This window comes from Miscanthus floridulus, chromosome 9 (assembly GCF_019320115.1).
Source record: "Miscanthus floridulus cultivar M001 chromosome 9, ASM1932011v1, whole genome shotgun sequence".
Lineage (NCBI taxonomy): Eukaryota > Viridiplantae > Streptophyta > Magnoliopsida > Poales > Poaceae > Miscanthus > Miscanthus floridulus.
In genome coordinates, this window is record NC_089588.1 from 132,665,374 (window position 1) to 132,672,946 (window position 7,573).

At 47.1% G+C, this 7,573-nt stretch overlaps 1 pseudogene; it reads left to right on the forward strand.

The window, feature by feature from the left end:
- Positions 1 to 2,845: 2,845 nt before the first annotated feature.
- On the forward strand, positions 2,846 to 7,160 carry LOC136480977 (probable LRR receptor-like serine/threonine-protein kinase At3g47570; annotated as a pseudogene).
- Positions 7,161 to 7,573: the final 413 nt, after the last annotated feature.

Below are 7,573 nucleotides of genomic sequence, written 5' to 3' on the forward strand. Positions count from 1 at the left end.
GTGTAGCATAGAACTAACGGACCCAAGATGGAACATATAATCCTATCCGTCCAATCAAGTCTGTCAGCCCTGGCAGATATGCAAGGTAGGGGCGAATGTGCTCTCCAGCTACTGCAACTATAGACTCAATGTTGCACACCCTCTAAGGTCTGAATACAGCTCCACTGTTAAGATATGCATTGTAGAAATCCTCCTACAGTGGTGTGTAGAAGTCCTCTAAAGCTCTGTCATCCCTCCTTGGTGGGAACCACTGCTCAAACTCCACAAACCTTAGCTGCTGCACCTGCTTGGCTGTGGTGGCCCTCAGATCTAGATGTGTCACTGGAGGTGGACCCTGTGTCCTAGGCGGTGGATGAGAACCCCTCCGCTGTGTATCTGCCCTCGGCGTGATCGGAACACAGGTATGACCAGAGCGGCGAAGCTACCCCGTTGACTCGCAGAGTGCCTAAGTTCACTCCCCTGCTAAGATTCGCTGCATATCCATCTGGGAACATTAACGTCTGGATCCATTTTAGTACTTCCCTCCTTTGATCGATTTGCAAGATGAAATTGACCTTAGGCCTTTTCCAGTTCTTGTTTCGGCCACTAGGAGGCTGCATCGCTTGATTCGGTCTATCGCACAACGTCGCTAGGTCCACTCTAGCCTTAACATTGTCCTTAGACTTGTCAGTGTCCATGAGAGTTCCCCAAAGTGCCTCGGCAATATTCTTTTCAGTGTGCATTACATCAATATTATGTGGTAGAAGAAGGTCATCGAAATAGGGGAGCCTCGTCAAGCCGGACTTATGAGTCCACATATGTTCCTCACCATATCCCACAAAACCACCTTCTTCATTGGGCATGAGAGCATCTATCTGAGCATGAACCTCGGCACCAGTCCTCTAGTGCGGTTTAGGGTCTGTCACTTTGACACCTTTCATAAAGCTCTTGATGTCTTCTCTAAATTCATGGTCTAGAGGGAGGAACTGACGATGCTGGTCGAACAACGAATACTTGCCACCCTTCTTCAACCAAATGAACCTCACAACTTCCTTGCATATTGGGCATGGGAACTTCCCGTGAACACACCAGGCGGCAAATAACCCATACGCCAGGAAGTCATGCAGGGAGTAGTGGTACCAAACGTGCATTTTGAAGCTTGTCTTTGTAGCTCGGTCGTATGTCCATACCCCCTTCTCCCAAGCGTGGATCAATTCATCAATCATAGGCTCCATGAACACAACCATCTCCTCCTTCTCACGTCGTTCAATGAAGTGAGCTTGGTGGGCGTCATCTAGCATGTCTGCTACCCTGGCATCATCATCAAAAGCCTCGAGGCATGCTCTCACCACCTCCGCTCTTATACGATCTGCTTCACCATGGTAGATCCACTGCTGGTAGCCAAGCGTATAAACATTGAACACAAGATGTCTACCCATGGTCTTCTCGTCTACCTTTCTCCTGTTGTCACATTTGCTGCAGGGACACCAAACTAGAGAATGTCCTCCTGCTCCTAGGCCAAATGCATGTTTCAAGAAATGATCTGTCCCCTTCACCCATTCATAGTCATAGTCACTGCCGCTTCTCTAGCCCGTGTACATCCACTGACGGTCCTCCATCCTTTAACATTTACATCACAGAGTATTGTGACCATCAATTGCATCTACGCGGTGTTCCTAATGTCTAATAGGTGAGGATAGGTCCTATCCCACCTGCAGATGCGTAGATGAGGTCAGTTTCTAGGCTCCGCTCCTCTCCAAGATAGAATTTCGGCAGCACCTCCCCGCTGTTCTCCCGATACACGTCCTGCCAGGGAGAGTGTGTATCCGGAGAACAACAGGGAAGAGCTACCGAAACTCGGTCTCGGACCGGAGCAGACCATGGAAACTAACCCATCTACATATCCGCGGGCTATCAAAAAAACGTGGACAATCCGAAATAGATACGGTCGTAGATATGCAAAGATCTGCATACCTACGACCGTATCTCTTTCGGACAGGAGATGCCTAACTGGGTTACGCGATCTAAGACAATGATACGGGAGGACGGCTTATTTATACCTAGGGTGGCGGTGGAGTCAGGCTAGCGGGGCAGTGGTTAGTCGGGGCAGTGACGAGGCGATGCTGTGCAGGTAGACCCGCAACGCCGACGAAGAGGATCGGGGTCGCCGAGTCCCCTCTAACGTGCTCTTCTTTGCAAAAGAAGAAACACAATACTATAAGTTGAAAATTTCGGCAGAACCTCCCCTGTACGGGGAGGTTTCCAAAACCTGCAAGAAAAAACCGGCACAATGGCCGACAACACATATCAAGGGAACAAATACGGCACGATGGCCGATAGCCAGATATATATTAATCCACCACCAACACACCACCACCTCCACAACCACGACCACACCACCACCACCACCACCACACCACGACATCCACCACAACGACCATGACCACACCACCACATCCACCACAATGACCACACCACCACCACCTCAACGAACACACTACCCACCTTCTCCACCTCCACCTACACCTACACCTCCACCATTGCACGCCACCACCACCTCGACCTCCACCTAGACCTCCTTCTTCACCAGCATTGTACACCATGAAGCGAGGGAAGGGCATACCTGGACGTCGGAGGGATGTCGGAGGCCGCGGACGGGGCGAGGGTCGCGGACGGGGCAGCGTCAAGGGGCTAGGGTGGGGCACCTCCTCCTCCTCTCTTCTCGGCCTCCTCTCTTCTCCTGTTCCCTTTCTCCTCTTCCTCCCTTTCTCCCACCTTCTGCTCGGAATGGGGGCAGGCACGGCGGACAGCGTGGACGGGGTTGGCGGGTGGCGCGGGGTCCTCCTCCTTTTCCGGTGGCCGGCGGATGGCGCGGAGGTTCTCCTCCTCCTCGGGGCGGGCTGGCCGGCGGGCGGGGCAGGCGGCGTGGCTAGGGCGGGGCACCTCCGGCGGGTTGAGACGAGCGGTGGGGTGGGGCTCCTCCGGTGGCCTGCTCTTCCTCCCTCCTCCTCAGGCGGCCGGGGGCCGGGGCACGTGGGGTGGCGGTGGCGGCCAGGCGTGTGGCGGCGCGGTGGTGGCCGGCGGGGCGCGTGGGGCGGCCGGGCGCGCTACGGCGGGGGGCACGGGGCGGCCGGGCGCGTTGCGGTGGGCCGCGCGGGGCGGCGGGGCGTGGGGCAGCGGCGGGGCGCGTAGCGGCGGCGTCAAGCGTTCTGTGGGCGGCGTCAAGCGTCCACATGTGATGTCTGGGTTTTAGGCATCCGACGTCACAACTTGCTCGAAACCTTCTCAAATTTTTACCACAGCCTACACATGTGATAACATGACACCTCGACAAGTTTCATGATTTTCGGACTTCATATGGATTTTATATAATTTAAAAACACTTTTCTAACAAGTTCCTCATCATGTTACGTGAAGAAGATGCCCGAAATTTGATGCGAGTTCATGGATAGGGACTCAACATACACCAAATGCCATGAATAACATTTTTCGAATCACTAAATTGCATTATTCCATCCACCTGCAGTTCAAATTTGAAATATTCGAAAAAAATCAACGAAAAGAAATAAATTAGGGAAATATATCAAAAAAGTCAAATTTGGCCCAAATTTTAAAATTGAGATTTAAATAATGTATTATAGCACCACAAAAAAACTGGGTTCAAAAAACCAAAAAATAAACTCTTTGCCGAGGGTCTAGCCTGGCCCTCGGCAAAGGGGGTCTTTGCCGAGGGCCTGGCCAATGGCCCTCGGCAAAGAATATTTAAAAAAAATAAAAAATCTTTGCCGAGTGCCTGACGGCGGGCACTCGGCAAAGACTTACGCTAGTGGCCGCCGTGACCCATCCGACCATATTTGTCGAGGGCCAATTTGCCGAGGGCTAGGCCCTTGGCAAAGATTTATTTTGCCGAGGGCCGTTTGTTTGCCGAGGGCCAGGCCCTCGGCAAAGGCTTCTTTGCCGAGGGCTCCTGGGTCTGGCCCTCGGCAAAGACCCCCTTTGCCGAGTGCCTGAGATCTAGCCCTCGGTAAACCCAGAAGCCCTCGGCAAAGAGGACGTCTCCGGTTGTGATCCCTCCAAGTCTTGCTGGGTGCTCATCCCTTCATACTGTTATTCTTGGCTACAACAATCTTCAGGGAAGCATCCCTCCACAGCTTGGCCTGCTACCCAATCTGTTCACACTGTTTCTCCCCAGCAATAATATCACAGGAAGCATTCCTGAATATTTAGGGCAGAGCAAAAACCTCACGTCGGTGAATCTTCAGAACAACAGCCTTACTGGAGGGATACCCAGTGCTCTGTTCAACAACACATCTCTTTCTTACATAGATCTCTCACACAATGCTCTTTCCGAGTCTGTCCCACCTTTCTCTCAGGTATCTTCCTTGGCACTGAAATACCTTAGCTTATACGAAAATCAACTCTCTGGAGAGATTCCGAGCTCACTTGGTAATCTTTCTTCCCTGGCTTTCTTACTACTTTCTCATAACAGTTTAGGAGGAAGGATTCCAGAGAGCTTAGGTAAGCTTAAAACCCTGCAAGCACTAGACCTCAGCTATAACAACTTGTCAGGCACCGTTGCACCTGCACTTTATAACATCTCCTCTCTTACTTTTCTTGGACTTGGGGCCAACCAACTTATTGGTACGCTTCCCACCAGTATCGGCAACACCCTTACAAACATCACAGATTTGATATTGGAAGGGAGCAGGTTTGAAGGTCCAATTCCAGCTTCACTGGCCAATGCCACAAATTTGCAATATCTAGATCTCCGTAGCAATGCATTCACAGGTGTTATTCCTTCACTGGGATCCCTGACCTTGTTGAGTTACCTAGATCTAGGTGCAAATAGGCTTGAAGCTGGAGATTGGTCTTTCATGTCCTCTCAGGTCAACTGCTCACAGTTAAAAAATTTATGGTTAGATAGAAACAACCTCCAAGGTATAATATCTACTTATATCACCAACATCCCAAAAAGCTTAGAGATCATGGTTCTAAAAGAAAACCAATTCACAGGTTCTATACCATCAGAGATAGGAAAGTTCACGAATCTCACAGTAATTCAGTTAGATAGTAATTTTCTTTCAGGGGAAATTCCAGACACGCTTGGGAACCTCCAAAACATGTCTATTCTGACCATATCCAAAAACCAACTTTCTGGAGAAATCCCAAGATCAATTGGGAAGCTAGAGCAACTTACTGAACTTCTTTTCGAGGAAAATAATTTGACCGGTCCCATAACTTCTAGTTTAGAGGACTGCAAACAACTGACAACGCTCAATCTTTCTTCCAATAGCTTGTACGGAGGCATTCCACGGGAACTGTTTTCGATATCTACACTTTCTGTTGGCTTAGACTTGTCCAATAACAAAGTCACTGGAGACATACAGTTTGAGATTGGTAGATTGATCAATCTGAATTCACTTAGTCTTTCCAATAATCGATTATCAGGTGAGATCCCCTCCACACTTGGTCAGTGCCTTCTTCTGGAGTCACTTCACTTAGAAGCAAATAATCTGCAAGGAAGCATCCCAGATTCTTTCATCAACTTAAAAGGCATCACTGTGATGGATCTTTCACAGAATAACTTGTCTGGTAAAATTCCTGAATTTTTTGAGTCACTTAGCTCTTTACAGATTCTAAATCTATCCATCAATGACCTTGAGGGCCCTGTCCCTGGAGGCGGCATCTTCGCTAAACCAAATGATGTGTACATCCAAGGAAACAATAAGTTGTGTGCAACATCTCTAGATCTACAAGTACCACAGTGCTTGACATCAAGACCCCAAAGAAAGAAGCATGCCTACATTTTAGCTGTTCTGGTTTCACTTGCTAGTGTAGCTGCAGTCACTATGGTTTGTGTAGCTGTCATTATTTTGAAGAGAAGGAAAGGAAAGCAACTAACCAACCAGCCATTAAAGAAGCTAAAGAATTTCTCGTATGGTGATTTATTCAAAGCAACAGATGGTTTCTCTCCTAACAGTCTTGTTGGATCTGGAAGGTTTGGATTGGTATACAAAGGTCAATTCATGGTTGAAGAATGTGCAGTTGCCATAAAGGTATTCAGGCTTGACCAATTTGGAGCACCAAGTAACTTCCTTTCTGAATGTGCGGCATTGAGAAACATTCTCCATCGGAATCTTATAAGAGTGATTAGTGTATGTTCAACGTTTGATCCAACTGGAAATGAATTCAAAGCACTCATTCTCGAGTACATGGTAAATGGTAACCTAGAAAGCTGGCTCCATCAGAAAGAGTACACAAAAAGCACGAAAAGACCATTGAGTTTAGGCACACGAATAGCAATAGCTGTGGATATTGCTGCAGCATTGGACTATCTTCATAATCGATGCACTCCTTTGGTACATCGTGATCTGAAACCAAGCAATGTCCTTTTGAATGATGAAATGGTTGCATCTCTCAGTGATTTCGGTCTTGCAAAGTTTCTTTCTGTTGACTTTTCAACTGGATTCAATAATTCATCGAGTGCTGTAGGACCAAGAGGATCTATCGGTTACATTGCACCAGGTGAGCACTTGTTTCACTCTTGCTTTTTTAATCAGAAGGAATTGTACTTATGTATACATGATATTTGTCCTGTAAATGATGCATTGACATCTCATCTATATTTTTGCCAATTTTCTGAAATATTTAAGTGGAGGACTTTCTTATTAAGTTTTACACAACATTGCAGAGTATGGTGTGCGGTGCAAAATCTCTGTTGAGGGTGACATGTACAGCTAAGGAATTATTCTGCTGGAGATTATTACAGGAAGGCGACCAACTGATGACATGTTTAAGCATGGAGTAAACATCCGCAACTTTGTGGAGTCATCACTTCCACAGAATATCCATAACATTTTAGAACCAAATCTCACTAGATATCATGAAGGTGAAGCCGGAGGACAAGAAATAGTTGAAATGCAGCACTGTGCCATGCAACTCGCAAATCTTGGTCTAAAATGTTCTGAGATGTCACCCAAGGATCGACCAAGAACAGAGGAGGTTTATGCTGAAATCTTGTCCATCAAAGAAGAATTTTCAACATTGTGCTCATTGGGAAGTGTATCTACGTTACTGTAATTCACATAGTACCTCTGTAGCAGTTGCACTTTGCCTACAGAAAAAGATTTGTACAAGGCAGTTGATCAAATAAATATGTAGTCAGGGACAAGCATTAGTACTTTTCCTAGTATAGGAAACTGGTGCCGTACATGGAAACGGTACTAAGTGTCAACCCTGGCTATAGTACTAAGTGTGGTACTTGGAAACAATACCAAGTGTCAATAACAGTACGCACAACCGCTTCTTCCACCGCATGTTTAGTTTAGAATCACCACATGTTTTTATGTAACCCCTAACTCCCTAAGTATCACAAACCAATTGTGTGATGACCTAAAAATTTGAGGCCTTTAGAATAACTTGAACTCCTTGTGAAACATTAATGACTGATTGAATTAAACTAGTGATGTTATACTAGCCCACAGTGTTAAAATCAACACTCTTCACCCCCGTATAATATATAACCAAAGTCTTAGTTAGAAACAGCAAAGCATGATGCCCTTTTTTTGAGCAATAACTGATGAAATAAATTGAA